At 40.7% G+C, this 22477-nt stretch overlaps 1 protein-coding gene across 9 annotated transcripts in view; it reads right to left on the bottom strand.

The window, feature by feature from the left end:
• Positions 1–22477, bottom strand: part of MEGF11 (multiple EGF like domains 11) — a 306379-nt gene that overhangs the window by 282303 nt on the left and 1599 nt on the right. For 8 of the 9 annotated variants that reach the window (XR_012624787.1, XM_074836839.1, XM_074836841.1 and 5 more), the window contains exon 1: positions 1978–2170. The gene's annotated coding sequence lies outside the window, so the exon portion shown is untranslated. Of the gene's footprint in view, positions 1–1977; positions 2171–21352; positions 21538–22477 lie in introns of those variants that run through there. The other variant, XM_074836840.1, reaches the window with a different exon arrangement.

Raw genomic sequence — 22477 nt, 5'->3', positions numbered from 1 at the left:
GTAGATGACTGGGTGACTGGAAAGAAAGACAACATTGACATTTTATTTTGAAAAACATATAGTGACCACGTGACCATTTTCAACCTTTCATACGTTAAACATTTTCACCATAAAACTTCTCTAATTCTGTAACAAATTTACTCAGATATTAACAAGAAACAGAAGGAAAACTAAGTTCAACAGTTTGAACATTGAAGAAGCCTCCAGAGGTTGTTACTGACAAATAAGAATTTGTGCACTTGCATTGAAACTAATTTTGCAAACATATATCATTATCCTTAAACACACGTGCTTCTTAGTATTGTCCTCATGCAAAGCCAATTCAGGTGCCCCACACCAACTTTAACAGACTCCAGACCAGGTCCCATGCACGTAAACTTGCTCACAAGCTTTTGCAAGACCAGATCCTCAGTCTGTAAAAGATGACATAAAATCAAATCCTATGATGAGACTGTTCAGTTGGTTTACTCAGCTTTACCTAGCACTACTAGAAGCAAGGCAATACACCTAAAAGAATCCATCCATCAGACATTAAGGAAACTTGTGGGATTTAACAACAAAGTGGACACGTAAGGAAGGTCCAAACGGAGAGGGAGACAGAAAAGCTCTGGCTGTACTCTAAGAGGAGTCTAACAGAACAGGAAGGATTTGGACTGAGGCTTGGATATCCCAGAAGAAATCTTCACAGAATTAATTAACCCCATAATGTGAAATCAAGAGATGCAACATCCAATCACCTGACTTGAGATTTCCATTACCAAAATACAGGACTGAGCATGACTGGGGGGTGGGGGTCTCCCCCATTTGACAGGATGAGGAAGGTAGACAGGCTGCTACATTCTAGTTAATTCATAATTCATATGTTACATATATATGTTCTAAACCAGAGATCATAAAGATGTGAACTGTAGACTTCTTTTTAGTTAACTCTGGACTTTCCTCCTGCTGGGGGGGGGGGGGGGGGGGGGCGGGGGGGGGAGGGCAGGGGATAACCCCAGCTTTCACAGTATCTACTGATCACGGGGGTTATTTAAACCTCCAACCCCTGTGATACTTTGAGAGATGGCTGCCTTGGTTTCACAAAACACCGATCCTCTGCCCACCTCTCTGGGCCAACCAGATGCCCAGTGCTTGCAGATGAATATTAATCAACACAAGCATCAGAACTCTGTGCTGTCACCTGAGGATCTCAGCTGAGCATTGCGTTTGGGAGCTGATGTCCTGACGCTACCCAAACTTCCCTCTCTTACAAGCCATCTGGCAGGGTGACCAGAGTCCTTCCTAGGCAAAAGGAGGGAATGTTTGGCAGCAGCGAGTAGCGTCAGCGCGAGTGAGATTCTACCAGCTTCCCAACCTCAAGGAACAGGCGTCACTTACACACCGCATCCTACAACTTCTCCCTCACGCGTCTCCCTACCCCGAGGACCCTGTTCAGTGCAGGCAAGGGAAGCAGCTATGACCCGAGCCGCGAGTCCCCTCGCCCGCGCACAGCAGCAGCCCGAGGACGGGGACACGCGGGGACCAAACCTGCCTCCTGCAACCAGAAGAAAGTTCGTGCCGACACAACACCCCAGTAAACCACGCGGTGGGGGGGCGGCTTCTGAGAGAAGCGCTGGTAGGGGAGAGTCCTAATAAAGCCGTAAGATCTCACCCACGCACGTATCTCCTACATCAGCACTTCCAAAATCACCGACGAGAACCCACGAAAAGATCGAGGGAAGGGACAGAAACGGGAGGCTGGAGAGAGACTGCCTCCTCCCGGCTCGCCCTGGGTGCCCGGGCAGTTCCAGGAGGAGCAGGGAAGGGGGCTTCCTCCCTTGCAGGCGGAGGGTGCAGAGGAAGCTCCTTGCCCCGCAGCAGCAGCAGTGCCAGGAACAAACATGGGCCGGGGGTGGGGGGGGAGGCGCCGCTGCAGACACAGGGGCTCCGGCACCGCGTCCCCCGCGGCGCCCAGCCCCTGTCCCGACTGGCACCTACCTCGGCGGGACCCGGGGCCGGAGCCCCGCCGTCGGGGCCGGATCCGTGGGGCTGCGGCGGCGGGAGACGACGCTGGGAGAGGCGGCGGCGGGAGGCGGCGAGCGGCAGCCCGGGCTGCAACGGCCGAGCCGGGGCCGCTCGCACGGGTGCACCGCGGTGGTGCCGCTGCCCAGAACGGGGAGGCGATGCTGCTGCTGCGGGGGACTCCGGGCGCCTCTTTGGCTCTGTTAGGAAAGTTACCGCGGCCACACGACCCACCTTAAACCCGCCTCCCCGCAGGACCCGGGGGAGGGGGAAGAAGGAGGAGGAAGAGGAGGAGGAGGAGGGAGGGAGGAGACGGGGGTGGGGGCTCGGAGCCGTTCATTTCCCAGCGCAGAACCAAGTCACAGCAGCATCTCTCAGACTGGCGCTCCGGGATGCAGGGCTGGGCGCTCTGGTGCGGCCCCGGCTCCCGCAGGCACCGGGCTGGGGCCGCTGTCCGCTCCCCTCCCCCGGGATTCTTACCTTTACGCGCGGTACCACGGGGCCAGCTTCAGAGCGCAGAAACTTTCCCATTTCCTGCGGCGCTGAGGCTGATTTTTGGCTTATTCGTTTAGTGATGGTTGGTTTGGCATGTCGTTATTTATTTAACCATTTGTTGTTGGGGGGAAGGGGGATCTAGTCCTGAAGCCTTGGGGTTTGTGTATGTGTTTTGGGTTGTTTTTTTCTCCACCCGATCCAATTAAGATACCTTAAATAGACTAAAAGGACAAAGAATCTGACCGACACCCCGGCATCCCAAGGTTGCCGCCCGAACAGTGCATGTGGGAATGAGGAAGCAAACTCTATAGCTGAGCCAGAAACACTTGGCGGCTCAGCTGAGGGTAGGAGATAGGAGAAAACCAAGGCTGCCTGCCTCCTGCAGCTGAAAGAAGGGGATCTCCAGAGCAGAGACATACCAAACTCCACGGATTTGCTTAGCGGGAGATCATGCAAACTTCTGGACCCATTTCAAGGTGCCTCGGTTTGCAACGACAGGGACGCACGCAGTTGTAGGGGCATGCAGACAGGGAAACACACGGAGCGCTGCTTAAAGCAGCCCCTGGATGGAGAGGAGCTGGCTAGAGCTGATACCAGGCAAGACCGAGGGGATGTTAATAGAGAAAAGCACGATGGAAAATGGAAAATTTACCTCTTCTCTAGCATCCTCTACCGTCCAGAGCATCTGCCCTTGTACTGTCAGATCGACTGCACCACTGCTGCTTTTTAGGGTGGCTCAGTGCCACTGGGTGCGCAGAGGTATCAGACAGGGAACGAATTGCACCCCATGGTTGTAATTTTCTTCCTAAAAGATGTACCAGAAGTTACAAATGTATAATGATAAAAATAATTAGACCAAAATGCTTATGACAGGTGATTTGAACAGCTGCACTAACTTAGCTCTTAAGCAGCAATCTTACACTTGCACAGTCTTTCCAAGATGAAATGCTCTATTTGTGTTATATACTATTACTTATTATTTTGTAATTAGAATAATAATGTTGGCTGAGTTCCTGCCTTTTCATCATTTCAGTATGTAAGAACCATAAGACCAAGTCCCTTTTTGACAATGTACCAAAATGACCAATAGAACTTTTTTGTCATTGTAGCCACATGATGAATCCCCACATTGTACAATATTTTATGTACATATGAGGCTGCCAAAATCCTTTGTCCTGCACTGTGTGTTTCTTGGTAACGTGCCAGTACATGACCGCAGGTGATGGCAGAGTTTCAAAATGGATAAAGATAGTTTGGGCCAGAATTGGTACACCGTTTCTGTAAGGGACTCCCTGCAATCTCCCAGCCTCCCAAAAATCTTCACTCCCGCCACAGCTTTCGTGCCTCCAGGTTCCCAACCTTCCCTCTGAGTGTTGTCCTGGTTTGCAGCCTTCCCAGGATGTTGCACCAGCCACCTAAACCAGGAGAACGGGGCAGTGGAGAATACATGTGTGCGGGAGTGACTGCTGGCTTCCCCACCTCTTTTTTGCAAACCCAGCTCTCTGCTCTCTCGCTAGCTCCACAGGACTATTTTTCTTCATTAGCTATGGTTAAGGCAACCACTACTGGTGCCTGAGGTGAATTCATCCCCATCTTTCCCGACCTGTTTTTAATTATTTTTACAAACATCCTAATAATGAATATCAATAATAAATTAGCAATCATGTTTATTTATTAAATTATTTTCAATATTTAATAAAATTTAATAGATAAAATTTGAACTAGATTTATTGAATAAATAAAGATAATTAGGTTTGGTTGTTTGTATAAGAATATTAAAAACACCAGTTGCTCTATACTGATGGCAGTGTGTTGGACTTAGTTTTGTCACCAGTTTCCAGTTGGGGAACTATTTAGCCTACCTGATTTTTCTTTTTAAAAGGTCTGAAATGTATGGAGAAAAAACAAGTCTGCTTAAAATAAATTAGGCCAGCTTGTTGCTACAATTTTTTTTTACCTTTTTTTTTGTCTTTTGGCATTCTCTTTAAAACTTTCCAAAGAAGTGTCCTGTCAAACTATGGCTGCCCTGGACATCAAAAAAACCCCCAAGATATTACACTCTTGTATGACTGTTTACAGATGTTTGAGACAAAGCATTCAGACGTGCTCTTCTTTCTCATGTAAAAATCCCATCCAGCTCAGTAATTTCATTTGGAAAGTATAGTTCTGGTATGCTCTGCGACATGGTTGTCTCCTTGAAGGGCAGTAAACGTTAGCAAATGTCAATGAATCTGTCTATGGATGTGTTTTACATTTGAGGGTGACTACTATAATATTCATTTATTATTGGTGTCTATTGAAGTGCAACCCCTCTCTAAAAAGACTTTCAGTATAAACAGCATTAGATTGGATCACATTGATTCTAGTTCAGTGGTTCTGTTTTTAAAATGCGCAATTTACAAATAAAGATGTAAAAAGATGGTTTGGCTTTTTTCTTATTATTGTTGACTCAGTGAGTCTAGCCTAGAGTTATAACTCTGTAAACTCAAGCTGAATCTTCAAGCTTAGCTAGATTCTCTCATAAATCAGAATGAGTTGTTGAAATTCTGAAGGACAAAATAACTCTCAGTTATGGGTGCTCAGCCTCAGTTTGGTGAAATGATATCTTTGGTTATCCCCATGCAACCTGAGCACCAACATGAAAATGAGAAAAGAATTTGAAAAAAAAAAAAAAAAAAAAAGCAACAGTGCATTACAAGAGTGACTCTGCAACAGAAAACTGCTTAATAATTCTGCTGATATAGTGTGAGCCAGAGAATTCATTTCCCTCTCCCAGAGCTCAGCTGGGGTGACAGGAGTTTAAAGAAGTGCAGCTCTTTCATAAAAGTAAGCAGGTATGTCCTTCAGTACAGACAATAGAAGTCTGAAAACACTGAAGTCACTGGGAGCTTTGCCACTGGCTTTTGGGGGAGGCAGAATTTTACCCTGGGAGAAGATCTGCTGAGTAAGAAACGGACACTTGTACATCCTTTCCCTTCAGAGTCAAATCACCTTTCAAGAGCATTTTTACTGCTTTTATTTGCTTGCTTCTACATGTCCAATTCAAAACTAGTTCCTATCTACTTTTTCATTTTCCGTATGTTCTTACTTCTTAAAGGGGGAATTGGGCCTCAGAAAATAACAGCATACTAATCGTGTTACTGTTTGTAAAAGCATCAGTTTTCAACACTCTAAAATTATTACACATTTAATATTAAAGCTCAAGAAATTAAATATGCATAATTTGTGTCTGAACAAACAAATTGTTATTTAAAATAATGCTTGAAAAAGAAAAACAAAGCTTTTCAGACATAACATGAATTTTAACTTGTTTTTTATAAAACCAATCAGGGCTTTAGTTTATGCATCATTCGGTTCCCTGCAATAATATGCTGTCTGTGCAATCAGTGATGATAAATGGTACATAATTGTAAACTTGATATTGGTTTTCAATATTGAATTCATCATTCTGTCCTCTTAACACATATTAAATACTTTAAAGAATTTATGTATTTGTTTGATTTATCTGTGATTTTTTTTCCAATATGTAAAATTTATTAGTTTTCTAGTTTTTGAGAAACTAGGAGTAGACAACATCATTAATAATACTGAATAACAGCGTTGGCCTCATTTATGCATGACTCCCTTCTACCAATACAGCGTCCAAATCAAATACAAACATATTAGTTGTAGGCAGTGTAGAAAATACAGTCTTAACTAGAGCCAGTTCTGCATATGTTTTGTTTGACTTCCCTGATCTATCCAAATAATGACTGCAAGAATCTACTCTCATTTAGAAAGGCAACTCCTGCATTCATAGGACTTGCATTTCACTTTATGTCAGAATTGTTGACTAAACTACCGAGCTTGGAGAAGTACAATACCTCAATCCAAAGAGCAAAAAAGCTTAGATATCCTTCAGAATTTGGGCCACTCCAGAGACAACATTAATTTACCTTTTTCCATATTATGAACCTATTTTCCCAAATACAAAGGTTTACTCAAATTGTCCCAGTACTCTTAATGAACAGGTAATGAAAAAAATAATCAGAAAACATTAATCCTGCATAACACTAACAAGAGTATACAGAAGCTGTTCATCTAATGCAAATAGACACTAAGCATATAGGGCCCGATTCAATCGTGTCAATTGTTTTTTTCATTAACACAGCTTTTAAGTCTGTTCCCTATACACAATCTAAAGGGCACTGAAAATTACTTAAGCACTGGCCAGTGACTAGGGCTTTTGTGCAAATCTTCTCCTGTATGAGCTCAAATTCTGCTCTTAATCATGTGTGTATGACCATCATTCTTAGTAACTGCTATTTTTCTTAATCAAGGCATCTGCACTGGACCGGGGCATGAAATTATTTTTTGCTTAATATGACATAAATTTAAAAATAAAAAAAAGGATTGGGTAAGGCTGAAGAAAATAATTATGCAATGTTGCAAATGGAAGAAATAGCATTAATTCAACTGAACTGTAGACGATTACTTCAGGGAGAAATTTGATCTACTAACAAAAATAGCAAAAGAAAGTCAGTTGTACACAGCTATTACTCCTTTTATTATAAAGGAAAATGGATAAAAGACCAGTCTTTCACAAAATTTACGAGTGGAATTCCCTGCTGCAGGATAGCTGTGACAGCTTTGTTGTATAAAAAGATCAACTACTTTGATGAATCAGAATAGCCTAAGCAGTTAAAATAGCTTGGGTATATTACAGTCTCCAAGCTTCATAGCATAAATGGTTAGCAATCTGGAGCACTGAAAAGCAGTTTCAGTGTGTAATTGTACATGAAACATATCAGAATCCCCAAGTACATGCTGGTGACAAGAATGACATTCTGCCCTTATCTGAAGCACATGATACTGGTAAGTATTGGAGAAGGGTATCAAAATAGACTGACCAATCACTCTACAACACCTAAATTCTTATTAAAGTTAATGAGAGTTATGCATATGAATTGAGAAGTGAAGAGGCCCCTCACAATGAAAAAGAAATATGAAAAGCAGCATATATAATGCATAATTAATAGCAATGTCATATAGGTCAACAGCAACTGTTATCTTTGTAGTGAAAATTCCTACGTGGGTAGCCTCAAAGACTACATTTTTTTCTATCAAGAAAACACATACTGCAACTGAAGCAAGAAACCAATTGCTTCCAACCACACCTTCACCTTCTGTTTTTGAGAGTTAAAAAACAATTTATCTGTCAGGCTGCTGCACGTCTCCAGGGAATTCCTCTTAGTACTGGCTGAGGCAGAATCAAGGGTATGGGAGGAATTTAACCAATTCCCAACTTTACACCACCAAACAGGCAGCTACAGGTTGAACATTATCAGCTGTATTTGTAATTGAGTTAAAAGCTGCATAGACTACTACCAATCTCCTGAGTTTGTCCAATCATTCAGAGAGCCATTATTTAAAGACTCTACATTTCCTTAAACTGAGGTTGGCCCAAATTGGAAACCTGGTTGGACCAAATTAGCACTGATGTAAAGCAATAATACTGCAAAAGGTCTTATGTGAAGAAATGTAGTGGTATTAAGCACTAGAATTTCTCCTTCACTGAAACTCCAAGGCTGGAACAGCCATGAGCAAGAACAGACCAAAAAAGGGGCATAGAATCAGCAACTAAAGAAGAATGCTGGTTCACTTCATCTGCCTACACCACGTGGTGAGGTCCCCCAAAGTTCTGCTCCTTCATACAGGAACCTAAGAGACTGCTCTTCCTTAGGAAATTCCCCCCTGGAGACAGATGACCAGAATTCCAAGTGATAGTAAGCTAGATAATAAAGTTAAAATGAAGAATGAATGAGATAGAAATTCACGGCATTCTGAAACAGGTCCATATGATATCTTCATTTATACCTTATTTACAAGTACTTCTAAATATTCTGGGGCAAATTTATCATCAAGCTTAGCTGGTTTTCTTCAAATAGCTGTCTCCAGATAGACATAATATTAAGGACAGAACTTAAATCTGTATGAAATGTACTGTTACAGCAATTGGCATTATTTGGACACACTGTGGAACATCCATTGCTCTGCTATGTTTCTATCAAAAGAAATTTTGAGTTCACTGGTCTTGTATTCGGTGAGGAATGGGTTTTATTACAGAAAGAAGAGATAAGCTGAAAGATGCTGTGAATTTATCTTTCTGATAGATTTCTGCCTGATTTTTTACCCTGAAGTTTTAGGAACTAGTTGAATATGAATAATGAATATAAACATTCTCTTAACTGTACCCCTTTTCTATGGCCATATTTATCTTTAGCCATCATAATTTATTTGCATAAAGGTAGCACCCAGAGTTCGTAATCAAAACCAGGACTTCATTTGATTCCCATATATTCACAGCAATACACAATCTCAAAAAAAAAAAAAAAGCAAGCAAGAGTGAAGGCAAAGTAGAAGAAAACCAACTGCCTACAGTGGCAATAACAAAGCAGGGAATAAAAGCTGGGAATCCTGATTCCTAGTCCAAAACTCTGCCACTTGGACTTGTGTATCTCAGTGCCGTGGTCTACCATCTTCATCTTCAATGGGCTCAGCATGGGACTTCAGGAAAGAAGATTATCTGAATTTTTCTCTGCTTTGGGATTTTTTGTTACTGCTTGAATTCATCATTGCAGAGATGAGCAGCCTACAAAGCCAGTCCATTCTGCAAAAGACCTTATCCTGTTACAGTGAGATCTAACGATACACCTTTAGATTGATTGCAATGACTATTGGACTGGACCACAGATTATTTTATGCCTCACTTTCCTGCCTGCAGAAATGGAAATAGCATTTCACGTGCTGATTAAGTTCTATACAGACTCTAGATCTGTACTGCATATGCTACAGATAAAATTATAATGGATATTTTCAAATTTGGGAATTTCAAGGAATTATATTCACTGACATTTTAATTGTAAAAAGAAAACAAGCAAATCCTAACAGAAATTCCCACAAGTTTTATCTCAGTTTTCAAAGAAAATATAAGAAAACATGGCTGCAAATATTTCTTTTCATTTTCATCCAGCTCAATAGGCATTCACAGAATTTTAAAAGTCAGGATCTGCCAGAAGTTTATTTGCAAAATGACAGCATGCCGCAATGCATTTATTTCTCTGTTTTGCCACTTTACAAGGAAAAAAAATGTATTTCTAAGATATTTTTGGTAGCGTATGACTAAATAGCAAAATTAAAACTAGGAAATTAATAACTACATGGCATTTCAATCCCATCAACTCTAATCAACATAAATCCATTCTAATTAAAACCTGCAAATCCTAAGGATACCAAACAGATAGCCCTCTGTTATAGGGAGGTGGCAACAACAGGCACATCACATACAAATGGAGAGTATGGAAATCTCTGAAAGAGGCAAAGATGAAGCAATACAAAATGTATCCCTATATTTTTGGAATATCATTAGCCCCCAGTAATCTCTAATTGGTGAAAACAAACATAAATTTTGTCCTTTAAAGCTTAAAAAGCACTTTTGCAAGCTAAATGAAGGATCTGAAGGAAGTGTACAACTTCACAGGCTGAAAAAGGTTACTAAGTTTATCACAATCATCAAACCAGAAATAGTACAGTGATGCAAAGCATGTTCTGATCAGCATGATGAATAACACACATCAGTTTAAATGAGAATAATAGAAATTATGTAATTGCACCAGAGCCTTTGTTTCAAAGTCAAAACATCTTAAGTCTTGACTCTGTCTTTAGGACTTGATCAAAAGCCCATGAACATTAACAAGAATCTTTGTGCTGACTCCCTCAGGCCTCACCTATGTCCTTCAAACAGAAGTGGAAAGGTACTGTCCACTGGCTTCACGCATCTTAAATCAATTCAGGAAGCTCCTCACCTCTCCTGTATTTCATTCAATCTTGCACTTACAATTGGCATCAGCTTTAAGTACATAACAATGGACATCAAATCTACCTGGTTCTGGTAAACTTTTCATGTTATACTGTGATCGATAGTTCCCCTCTCGCACTGCTGCACTGTCAGGTAAAAGGGATCCGAACTGAGTTTGGATGTTTTTTATTTGTACACATCTACAGCAGCTGATACTGATACTTTGGGGTTTAAGGGGAGAACCCATCTTCAGTCGGCTCTAAATTAGCTCTTTAAAAAAGGCCTCTTTTGTCTGTTGGCAGTTTTTATCCACAACCAGCAGAGATTAAACAAATGCATTTGCTTGGCAGGCAGTGGTTGTCACCCTGCCAATTAGCTCAACAGGAAGCAAACAACCTGCTGACCTTCCTGGGCAAGCAGTCTCTCTGAGGCAAGCAAATGAGATTGTAGTAAAGGCTGTAGCTCAGACAGTTGTTATTATCATATATCATCACAAACTTATTCTACCATTGCCCTGGAATTATGGCAACAGTACAGAGCCACAGAAGTATAAAGCTGGAGGGAACCAAAGCCATCATTATGTCTAGTGGTTTCCAAACTGTAATTTATGAAATCATAGCGAGCGTTGTCTTTATTGTGTTTTACAACAGCCACTGACACTAAGGGGGTCTGGTGGTCTGTAGAGAAGTCCTCAGAACTAACAATGGTTTGCTAGACTAGAAAGCCTGGGAATCACAGGTTTGATTACTGTGGCAAGGAGCAAGTTACACCTAGACTGCTCCTAACAGACATTTATTTAACTTGTTCTTACAAATTTCCAATGAATGATATTCCACAATCTCTTTATGCAAACCGTGCCAGAATTTAATACAATGATGTTGTTCAAGAATATTTCATGCTAGTTGTAGTTTCCTTTTCAAAATCACAAATTCTGGTGTTGTTTTTTTTTTTTTTTCCTTTTAATGAAGTAGAAGAAAATTGGAACATTGCATATATAAATGCTTGGACAACATTATATTTAGAAAAGCAAGATATTAAAATCGATCATTCTTCTTCAACCTAGCTTATTGTGATGTCCACTGGTACTAGTTTAGTACAATAACTACTCTGATTATGTTTTCAGTGTGAAGCAACCATTATAGTTAGCCTTTGCTTTAATATGGCATGTTCCGAGAGGACTGTCTGGAACAGCAAGAGGACTTTGGTGAATAACAAGTGAGGCAGCTTTAGTAAGGTTCCTTAGCTATGAGCACGCAAACTCTTCAGGTGGAACTTACATATAAGTCTCCCCTGCATGTCATACTACTGGATCAAATAAACAGGAGAAACTGAAAAGTAGACTGAGGTAAAAATGTGTTGGGACACAGGAAGATGCTTTAATAGATAAAAAGCTACAGTCCTTCTTAGATAGGATTTTTCCACTTTGTATTCCTATTGTCTGAAATCAGGCTTGAATAGAAGAAGCTAACTTGATAAAATATAGGCCAAAAAACCCCATATAAGAAAATAATGGAAATGCTGTTATGGACTTTTGTGAGTATAAATAGTTTCGGAAATGAAACTGTCAAGCCCAACATCTGAAATGCTGTAGAAATAAAGTCATTTTAATGGTCAGCCTGCTGCAACCACATAAACATTCTCTAGTTCTTTTCACAGCCTAGCATCTTGTAATTTTTTTTTTTTTAATCTGACATATGGGGAGACATTAGTTGGAGGCTCAAGGGGACAGAATCTAACAGAGAAGCAGAAATGGATCAAGGGAAGATAAGGAACAGAAATCATCAACAGGAGATATTAAATTCCAAAAATGAAACTGAAGGGACGGGACATACCAGAAGAAAAAAAAAAAAAAAAAGGAGGGGTGGTGAGATAAGCTAAAAGATAACATGCTGAACTCAATTTTAAGCAAAAATATTAGGTTGAAATAATCCAAAATTGTGCCTCCATCTTACATGCTTCTAAAGGTAGAGGCTGTCATATCTGAAAGAGTATTCATGTCACCTGACTCTAAATACAGAGCTGTTCTGCCACAGAATTGGGTCTGCTCTTTTGCCCTCAGTTTGCACCAGCAGAAAAACTTTCTCTTACCTGCAGCTGCACTCACTAGTCCAACATGTGGGACACCTCCTCACACTGGTGCTTTGCACTTCCTCAATAGCACACACTACATACTGGAATGTGGAATCAGGACTAGAGAAAGAGTGCGAAAAATATCTAAAATAAGCATCAATATGAAAAACATAAAAAAAATAAGGCAGTCTTTTACTAGATTAGATGAGCATTTTGGCATTTGATGGGCATTCTCATGTCCTTCATGTCCCCAGAAAGTTCCACATCATATCAGCTGCCACATAAAGTAGCTCCATTTCTAGAGCTAAACACAACGTTTTCTGAAGAGGATGTGTTGAAATGCTGTCTTATTACTGAGCTACATTTATAATATCTTAGGCAACCTATAGCAGACTCTTTATGCCAGGAGAGCACAAGCTCAAATAATTCTGTCTGGACCATGCATAGCAGCCACTTTCTGTAACCCGTAAAGGGAGGACATGCAATGTCTTTGCCACTCTCTTTACATTGTCATGTCTGGACTGAACTCTGAGCAGGAAGATCACTACAGTGGGCAGTGCTGTCCCTGAAAGAGTGCTCATGTCACCCATTTCTAAGCACAACAGTCTTTCTCCTTGTTCTCTAGAAAGCAGCTAGGTCACCCTACCACCTTAACTTCAGCTATCTACCTGAAGTGTCAAAGTTAAGTGATGTATCTTACAATGTCCACGGTGGACTTTCCCTTTGGAGACCATGGAGACAGCAAGAGGTGACAGACTGACTGATTGTGCAACTCACACTGGGCTCCCCAGAGAAACCCTGGATCCTGGTCCAGACTATTTAACTACCCATACAAGGTTTAATTTCTTCCCCTGACAATATTTTTTGTACCTTGGTGTGTTTGGTTTTTTTACTTTTTTATTAGCCCATTAGACTGTTTCCTCATTATAATGGCAGCTCACTCTCTTTCAGAAATTTATAAAAACATTATGCTACCTGCCTAATATCTTCATAAACCAGAATGAAATCTACTATTTACAGTCAAGGGTGACGAACCGAGAGAATGGATCTTTGGCTCAAATCCTGGCTGAGCCACTCAGTTGGCATGTGACCCCAGGCAAATAATTTGATCTTCTTTGCTTTAGTTCAAGTAGTTATAAATTTGGCTAAGAAGCATGACCTTTCTGAAAAGCACTAGCCTTTGATCTCTGCTTGCATGAGTAAATGCATCTCCAAAACCTCAGGCTGAATGATGCAGCAAATTCTTTTTCACTTATCTACCCCTAGAAACCATGCAGTTGCTCACATAACTTTAACTCTCCAACATAATAGGGAATTATAACACATAAATGTTGCACTATTTAACTACAGTACAAAGCTTATAGCCCATATTTTTAACACTTTTTCTTCATTCAGAAATTATAGTAAGCAGAGTACTACTGTAGGCTCACATGTGAAGGCTATTGCAACTTGCTTTATTTAAAAAAAAAGAAAAAAGATCAACTATTTATATTGTTCTTTACCATTGGGCTTGAGATAATTTTTCTTTCTATGTTTATATCTCTCTGTAATTAAAATAATTCCTAACTGCCATCCAGGAGAACAAAACCCAAAAAACGTGTTTTCTCAATTTCATTTTAAGTCCATTCCTCAAGAAAGTTCTAGGAGGTAGCTTAAGGTATAATAGAGTAGCTAGGACTGTTTAGTCTTGAGCAGAGAAAGCTCAAGGGGGATTTTATCAGTGTGTGTATGTCCCATCAGAGGGAGTAAAGAAGACAGACCCAGACTCTTCTCAGTGGTGCACAATGACAGGATGAAAAGCAGTGAAACTGAAAACCAGGAAATTCCGCTTAAAACTAAGAAAAACGCCTGGTTTATTGTGATGGTGGTCGGGCATGAAGAGGTTTCTAAGAGAGGTTGTGGAGTCTCCACCCTTGGAAATATTTAAAACCCAAGTGGACATGGTCCTAGTCAACCTGCTCCATGAGGAGGGTCTAGAGACCTCCTGAGGTCCCTCCTACCCTCAACTCTCCCATGGTTCAACACACAGAGGGGCAGGCGACGAGGCGAAGACAACAGTGGTGTGCATTAAGCTGCAGAATCTGACACCTTAGCCACAGTTACTACCCCATCCCATTGCTAACCATGATTCAAATGTGGTCAGAGGAGATGTCATACCATTTTGTGATGTGTTAACAAGTAACACTTTGGCAGTTGTGTCAAATGCTTGGGACTTAGAGGACAGTTACTGATCGTCTCACTTTTACTTGAATTAGACCTTGTGGATGAAAGCAGTGGAGAGAAAAGTACCTTAAATACTTATCCTGCTCCCATGAAAGCAAGTAAAGAAAAAAGGTGCAACTCAGCATCAGGAGCTCAGCAGTGTAAGTAGAAAATAAGCAGCAGTGACTGCTTTTTGTTCTCACAGTTGATGATCCAGATTCTTCCCACCACTATGTATTTTTTCTAGATAGGTGGTTACAGAGGCGTAACTGGAGGCCCTGAGGCTAGTATGAGCAAGGCCATTGGAAGTAATGTCTCAGCTTTCAGCGAGAGACATGTCCTGAGTTTCTTCAACTCCACCACATTTAAACTCAGTAGTTAGCATCACAACAAAATAGTTTTTAACTGATTTGAAAAAGCAGCAGCCACATGGTGAACACACTCTCACCTAGCGTCACTCTAACAGAATCATTTTAGCAATATCAAGAACAAATTTTGCATAATGACTGCAATATGAAGTCATAACAAAACATTTATGATGAAAGCCTTAAGGACAATGACAAAGGCACCCATTAATAAGACATTCAGCAGCAGAGTATACCCAGCAGAGTTGGGCAAATACTGCAATCCATTTCCCTTGGATATTCATTTGAATTTTTAAATGGATTTCTTTTGACTGTTTGCATCCCTTTTGTGCTCACTTTCCATGAATAGCAAATGAGCTTTAATAAGGGGAATAATAATGAAAAACACATTTTAAGCTTGAGCATTTGCCAAATGAAAACCTCAAATTGCACAATCAATGGTTACCAGCACATATGTCATTTTATGACTTTTACACTAAATTGAAAATATTCAGTGTTGGTCAGTTTTCTCACACTTACAGGAAGGAAACACAAATAATATCATTATATACAGAACTGGGCAGCATAAGTTAAAGTATTACTATATACAATTAGGTATACCAAATTATTTGCTGGATAAAACTTAGTTCTTGACTGTAGTTATGACAAAAGTATGTATTTTGAAATTTTGTATTTTTTACTTTGTAAACAATTTTTTTTAAAAAGAGTAAACCGTTATTTAACCAGCCCTGATAGGCAATATGATTTGCCAGATTATTTGCCAGAGGATAGAGCAGTTGTGGGTATAAAATCTTTACTCATAGCCTTTTAGTGAGAAAAATATAAAGCACCTAAGATGCACAGCTGCAGACCAGAAATACAGTATAATATATTTTCCTTTAGTTTCAATATACAAGAGGTTTTCCTTGAGAGCTCAAAGATGTATCTCATCTGTAGAGCAAATCATAACAGCAGAGTTCCCCACAGGTCAACCCCATTTAATTTCTTATGATAGGAGCCTAAGAGGAAATTAATCAGTTTCACCCAGAAACTTCTCCTCGTGATTTTGAAGGCAGGGGTAAAAAAAGTCACCCTTGTAATTCTGTTTTCTATTTACTGTGGCATATAAATAAATAACCTTAGAGCATTATATTGTGTGCACTGACCCCAGATTTCAGCTAGATACACTATAGGGAGCAATCCCAATTTGGTAGTGGGTGGAAAATGTGACCTGTTTGGTCTTTTCATCTCTCATGGTGATTATCCTTTGAACCATACAGGAGCTGCTCCAGAGGCTGAGGCACCACAGCGTCATTTCAATGTAAAGGCTCCAACCAAATCAAACACATTGGGATGACAAAAAGATCGATATGGTGAACTCCTCCTTTGATCTATCTAAACTGTTTCCGTAATTTCTAGCATAATGAATATAAACATGTTTTATGAAAGCAGAAATACTGGAATCCACCAAATTATTATCATCTATAAATAACCTAAAGCTCCTTAATCAACTAAAGCTTAACATTCTAATGATGTTAGTATAAATGCTCTTTTCCTTTAAATAATATTTGCGATCTCTCACCAATAAATATAGTAAAAACCCTGGAATAAATAAAGGTACAGAAAATAAGTGAAACAAAATAGTATATGACTTTGCAATTCAGTGATGTAGTAAACTTTTGAACTGCATCCAAGGAGGAAAAGTGTGGTGGGAAGAAAATCAAATACATACTATAGTAAAAATCAGGTATTGTGATAAATAAATTGCTTTTATGCTTCCAATAATTGTAAACATCATGTAGTTTCACATTCCTGACATGCTTGAAGAGATCTGCAAGACTTTTTTTTCTTGTATTACAGAACAGCATCAGTTTCTAGTTCATTTTGAGAATAAATTTGTCTAGTTATGTTTTAAGCAACTCAGAGCAGTTTGTTCACAGAAGCTGAAAGGTTGAATTTTAGCCTATTAGACACAGTAACGGAAGCAAAAGTTACCATTTCAAGCTAAACTCAATTAAATAGTGCCTCCCAGTGGTGATAACCGGTATCGCAAACTTAAAAGTAGTAAGATGGTTTATGATTGACTGAAAGCCAGACAGAAAAATCGAAAGCCTAACAATGCCCGAATACAAAATCATTTTATTTTCGCGAAAAGGACATTAGCGTGGCTTTTTAAAGGATATGTTTTTAAAACAATTTAAAAGCATAAATGGGGTGATCGAGGTAATTATAGGCCTGTCAGTCAAAGTGCAATACCAAGCAAAATAACAGAAAGTTTAATTACTATGGGATTCGACAAAAATAATTAAAGGAGGGTGATATAATTAATGCCAGCTCACACAGGATTACAGAAAATAGACCTTGTTAAAATAACTTGATATCTTTCTTTGATAAGACTATAGTTTTGTTGAGTAAAACCAATATTGCCACTATAATCAGAATTCTGCTAGGAACGTAAAGCTTTCTGAAAACTAGCTGTTTGTCAGCATATACACAGCTTTCTTGAAAGCTGCAAATCAGCATGGCATGTATTAAATTGACTAAGGAATATTTAATTAGTAAGTCTTACAATTAAATGTTCTTTTCAATTCCCTACTAGGGTCATTGCAGAGATTTCTTTTGCATATTTTTGTGACTGGCACCCCAGGCAGAGAACAGAACACTGATCTAGATCACTTCATAAACTGAGTCCCTGCAAACAATGTATATAGACATAAATTATGTTAAAGTTTAAACTCCAAGCAACAAAGGATGTAAGCCATGCTTACATAGCAGGGATCCTGTCTAGGAAGTACTGACTCAAGAATATTTGAAAATAGTGATAGATGAATAACAGAACCTGAGCTCTCAGCACAATGCTAATTTGAAAAAGAAAAAAAAAAGTCTAATTCTAAGATGTATATACGGGAGAATCACAAATAGGAAGATTTTTACATAGTATCTGTTTCAGGCCACAGTGCAGTTTTCAATTCTCATACAGACAATGCAATGAAGATTTTAAGCAATGGCATTTTCTTCAGAAATAATAAACAAAAATATTAAAGAGTTGCAAAATATGAAAAATTAAGAGTTCTAGCTGTTTAAGTTATCAAAGAAAGAGCAAAAGAGGTCATTAGATGACAGCATAAAAGCAGAAGATAAAAAGAAATTTGATGGGAGAGAGCTTTCTAGTTTTACAAATACATCATGAGGCAAAAAACAAGTTAGCAAATTCAGGCTAGAAACGAAGTCAATTTTTTCCAGCAATAAACATAATTAATCTTGGTGTAGCTCCTTTAAGTAGAAAGAGATTTCCAACAGGGAATATTGCTGATAAACTGAATAATATAAAAGCATGTGCTACATCAGTTAAACTGAGCTTCATGGAGAAGCTAACTGTTCTGACCTAATGGAATAAAATTCCCAGACCTTCAGCTATGACATCACCACATATTTCATCACTCCTGTTAACAAATGGAGGGAGTTTTTATATGTTTCCTCACAAATAAAGGCAAAGAATACTGCTTCAGAAATGCAGCTACATGTAATGGAGCCATTGCCACTGATCTTATGTTCTTTTGCTCAGAAAATACAGGCAGCTTCCCTTATCCACTGCTTATCTCTGCTGCATAGTAAGGAGGAGATTAAATCTCTAAAAGACACTAAGAATTGGCACCCAGTGCACAACTGGGCAAGAACTGTGCATTGTACTTGTTCATGAGTGCAAGGAATGGCATAGTAATCCTGAGACCATTCTGGATGTGGGTACTATTTTTATAATATTTGACATTTACTGAGCCAGCAATCCAGGAGAAGGAATCTCCAAGAGAAAAGGCAGCACTTACTCAGTTTTGTATGAGTTAGAAGCAGATGCTGAATTGCCAGTTGCCTCAAAATTGCTTTAAGAATGGAAGAACCAACTTCAAAGATATGCTATAAGATAATCAAATCTTGCATCCTTTACCTCAGTGATGGAGTTCTTGAAGAAAAAAAAAAGGGCCTTTTTCAAATGGAGAGATATGATTTCTATTTATTCCATGACTGTGCAGATCCCAGACTCTAATACTCTGTCTCTTGTTTGTGTTACTCCATCTTTTTTTCTTCAAACAGCCTGTATTACACCTCATAGCTCACATAACCCCATCTTTGGGCTGTCTGCTGCAGAGCTGTTTATAAGCACAGTAGCCAACTAGAATATAATTTGCTCTATACATTCCTATTTATTTTTCTGTCACCATCTTAAACTTGGCTAATGAAGCCCAATTTAGCTATGCAGCCCACCTCACAGCAGGAGGCAGGGAGGAGGGTAGAACAGCAGGCTTTACAAACCCAAGAAGAATCCCTTTGCAAGAAGGAAACCCAGTAGCTGCTTTGCCAGGGCAGGAGTGAGGTGTATCAAAAGATGTTGGTGCCACTGACAAATACTGGTAAGCAGGTGAACATTAAGTGGTCAACAATATATCACACCTATATTTGTATACCTGCTTTGGCCTTGTGCACATTCCATTTCCAAATATAGATCCCTAATAGCCTATATAATAAACTTTTACTTCTGCAATCAAAATGAGTCTCTTAGGTCATACTGTTTTCAGGCATTTGTCAGATGACTCAGGCTTCAAGCTTGGGTAACTGGAGCCAAAAGCTGGTATTCTCCAATGACCTGAAACATTTCTTTGCCAAAATATTGAGAAATTCCTATCACAAGGCACTACATTGAAATTCTGTACTAATCTCCTGACGTGTTTTTCCAAGCAGGGAGACCTCCTGAGAGGCTCACACTTCCCAACATAGGCAAGAGCAAACATGTAATTGAACTTTAAAGAGACTTCTCTCCCTCATTTAAAATAAAAGCTTCCCTAGCACTCACTGGTGTTATCCAAGGGAGCACTGTATGAAGTAAGGAATACTCTATGAAAAGAGTATTTGTTCTGCTTTCTTTCTGTTCTACCATGGTTTGTTTCTCAAGCACTTAATGAAGGAAAACTGCATGAAGAAATGTATGTCCCATCACTCTGCAGCTGTGCTGCACTCCACCTTCATTCTTCAGCATTTAATGAGATCTTCTGATGCTGACACTTAGACACATTTTTGCAGCTTTTAGAACAATTAAAGATGCTCTTGTTATCCTATTAGTTTTGGCTCTCCCTGCACAACCTTCTTGCCACCTATAAAGACAATTACCAGATGAGCACAGAAGTTTGTCTCTGATCTCACTGGGACAAACTCAATTGTTAGATAAAGTGTAACCAGTTCTCTTTGGCTTTAGTGACTCAGCCTTTGACTTTTACACATGAGGCTGCTCTCCAAAAGAGGAAGGCAAGCAGGAAGGGAAACAGGATTTTAAAATTTTCTGACTAGGATATTAGAAATAAGCATGCAGTTACTCAACAGTATCAGCAATGCATGAACTTGGCTCAAAGGTCTTACATTTTTCTCTGCGAAACAGTGAACAAATGAGAGCAGTGATCTCAGTCACTTTTATTTAATTAACCTTCATTTTATTGCAGTCACTAAATGACACTGAGTAAGCACACTGGTCTGTGTTCTTCACTGTGTCAGCAATCAGCATTCACCACATTACAAACTAAATTAAATATCTTTTCTCCCAAATGTTGTTTTTCTTCCCCCTTCTATCACAAATGGTTATTTCATCTTTGTTCCTACTGAACAAGAGCTCCATCATTTCGGTCTCCATTTCCCCTTTCCTCTCACATCCTGCTTACATAATATGTCTAAAATCATCCCGACTACCAAAACCAAGTCTACACTTTGGTTGTCTCTCACTAAGTTATAACACCTCCTCCTCCTCAATATGTTTGAGAACTTGGCTTCTGCAAATCAGTTTCTTACAGATGGTACTTCCATTTACTGGCACCCATTGGTTACTTAGAAGTATTAGTCATTGGAGATACACGTTTTATCAAACATGTGAAAAATAAGAAGTAGAATAAACAGGAACATACAGTGACATACTGCCTTGGCTCCTTCCCAGTCCTTTTTCCTCACAAGGACAAATACTAGATAGCTTGTACCATGTATTTACCTTTAAGTGAGGTTATGATGTAGGCAATTAATTAAAATTGAGAAAGTATGAATGCTTTTCTAATAGTCAAAATAATCATCTCCAGAATGCCATACTTACAGCATTACAGCCTTATTTACAGAGCACTGACTCAGATCCAGAAAGAGTGCATTGCACCCACGACCTTCCACTGCTTTTCTGTTTGATCTTGATCTAGACTTAATCTCTTAGTGCCTTTACCTTCCTCTCCATAAATGTGAAGAACAGTATTGGTACCTACTGTAAAATTAGTTGACATTAGGGATTGCCTGCACTCCTCACACACCCTAGCCCCGTTCCCCACCTCAACTCCCTGAGTGTTGGCAAGTGATTACACAAAACCAAACCATCTGAGGAACAGACCTGGAATTTCTTGTGGAAGATGCTGTGAAAGACCATGGAGGGTCACACATATGCATTTATGTGGGACTACAGCTTAGGTACAGCAAGACAGTCTTGTTCTGTCCTTGTTCTTCCTTGGACCCTTTTCAATCCTCCAAGTGCCTCCAACACCAAAAAACCACATCACTGCCCTTGTAGTAAGAAACCTAAAAACAAACATAAAAACCCCGCATGTATCTTCACCACAGCCACCCCATCCTCACGCCACTGCAGCCTAATAGAGTTTAACAGGTTCTTCTCGTTTGCCTTCCATGGACATCCCACCCACTTTTCCAGCATCAAATCTCTTGGTTTTTTTTCCTCACTGAAAGAGAATCTGTTCACTCTGCTCACCCAGCCACACAAACGAGGGCTCTCCCAGGGCTCAGCACCTGCCGATGGCTCACTTCCCCCTCATCCCTCACCTGGCCCCGGCTCCTCAGTGTCTCCTCTCAGCTGCCGCCCTGGTTCCCTCAGACTCTCACCTCAGCTCGTTCCCACCCGTCCCTCAGCTGCTGCACCGGTCCCCTCAGCTCGCTTCCACCTGCTCCTCAGCTGTGGCCCCAGTTCTCTCAGCTCGCTCCCGCCTGTCCCCTCAGCTGTGGCCCCGCTTCCCTCAGCTCGCTCCCGCCTGCCCCTCAGCTGTGGCCCCGCTTCCCTCAGCTCGCTCCCGCCTGCCCCCTCAGCTGTGACCCCGGTTCCCTCAGCTCGTTCCCACCTGCACCTCAGCTGTGGTCCTGCTTCCCCCAGCTCGTTCCCGCCCCAGTTCCCTCAGCTCGTTCCCGCCTGTCCCCTCAGCTGTGGCCCCGCTTCCCTCAGCTCGTTCCCGCCTGCCCCTCAGCTCGCTCCCGCCTGCCCCCTCAGCTGTGGCCCCGCTTCCCTCAGCTCGCTCCCGCCTGCCCCCTCAGCTGTGGCCCCGCTTCCCTCAGCTCGCTCCCGCCTGCCCCCTCAGCTGTGACCCCGGTTCCCTCAGCTCGTTCCCACCTGCACCTCAGCTGTGGTCCTGCTTCCCCCAGCTCGTTCCCGCCCCAGTTCCCTCAGCTCGTTCCCGCCTGTCCCCTCAGCTGTGGCCCCGCTTCCCTCAGCTCGCTCCCGCCTGCCCCCTCA

This window comes from Strix aluco, chromosome 12 (assembly GCF_031877795.1).
Source record: "Strix aluco isolate bStrAlu1 chromosome 12, bStrAlu1.hap1, whole genome shotgun sequence".
Lineage (NCBI taxonomy): Eukaryota > Metazoa > Chordata > Aves > Strigiformes > Strigidae > Strix > Strix aluco.
The sequence above is the reverse complement of the archived record's forward strand: the minus strand, read 5'-3'. Positions and strand labels throughout refer to the sequence as shown.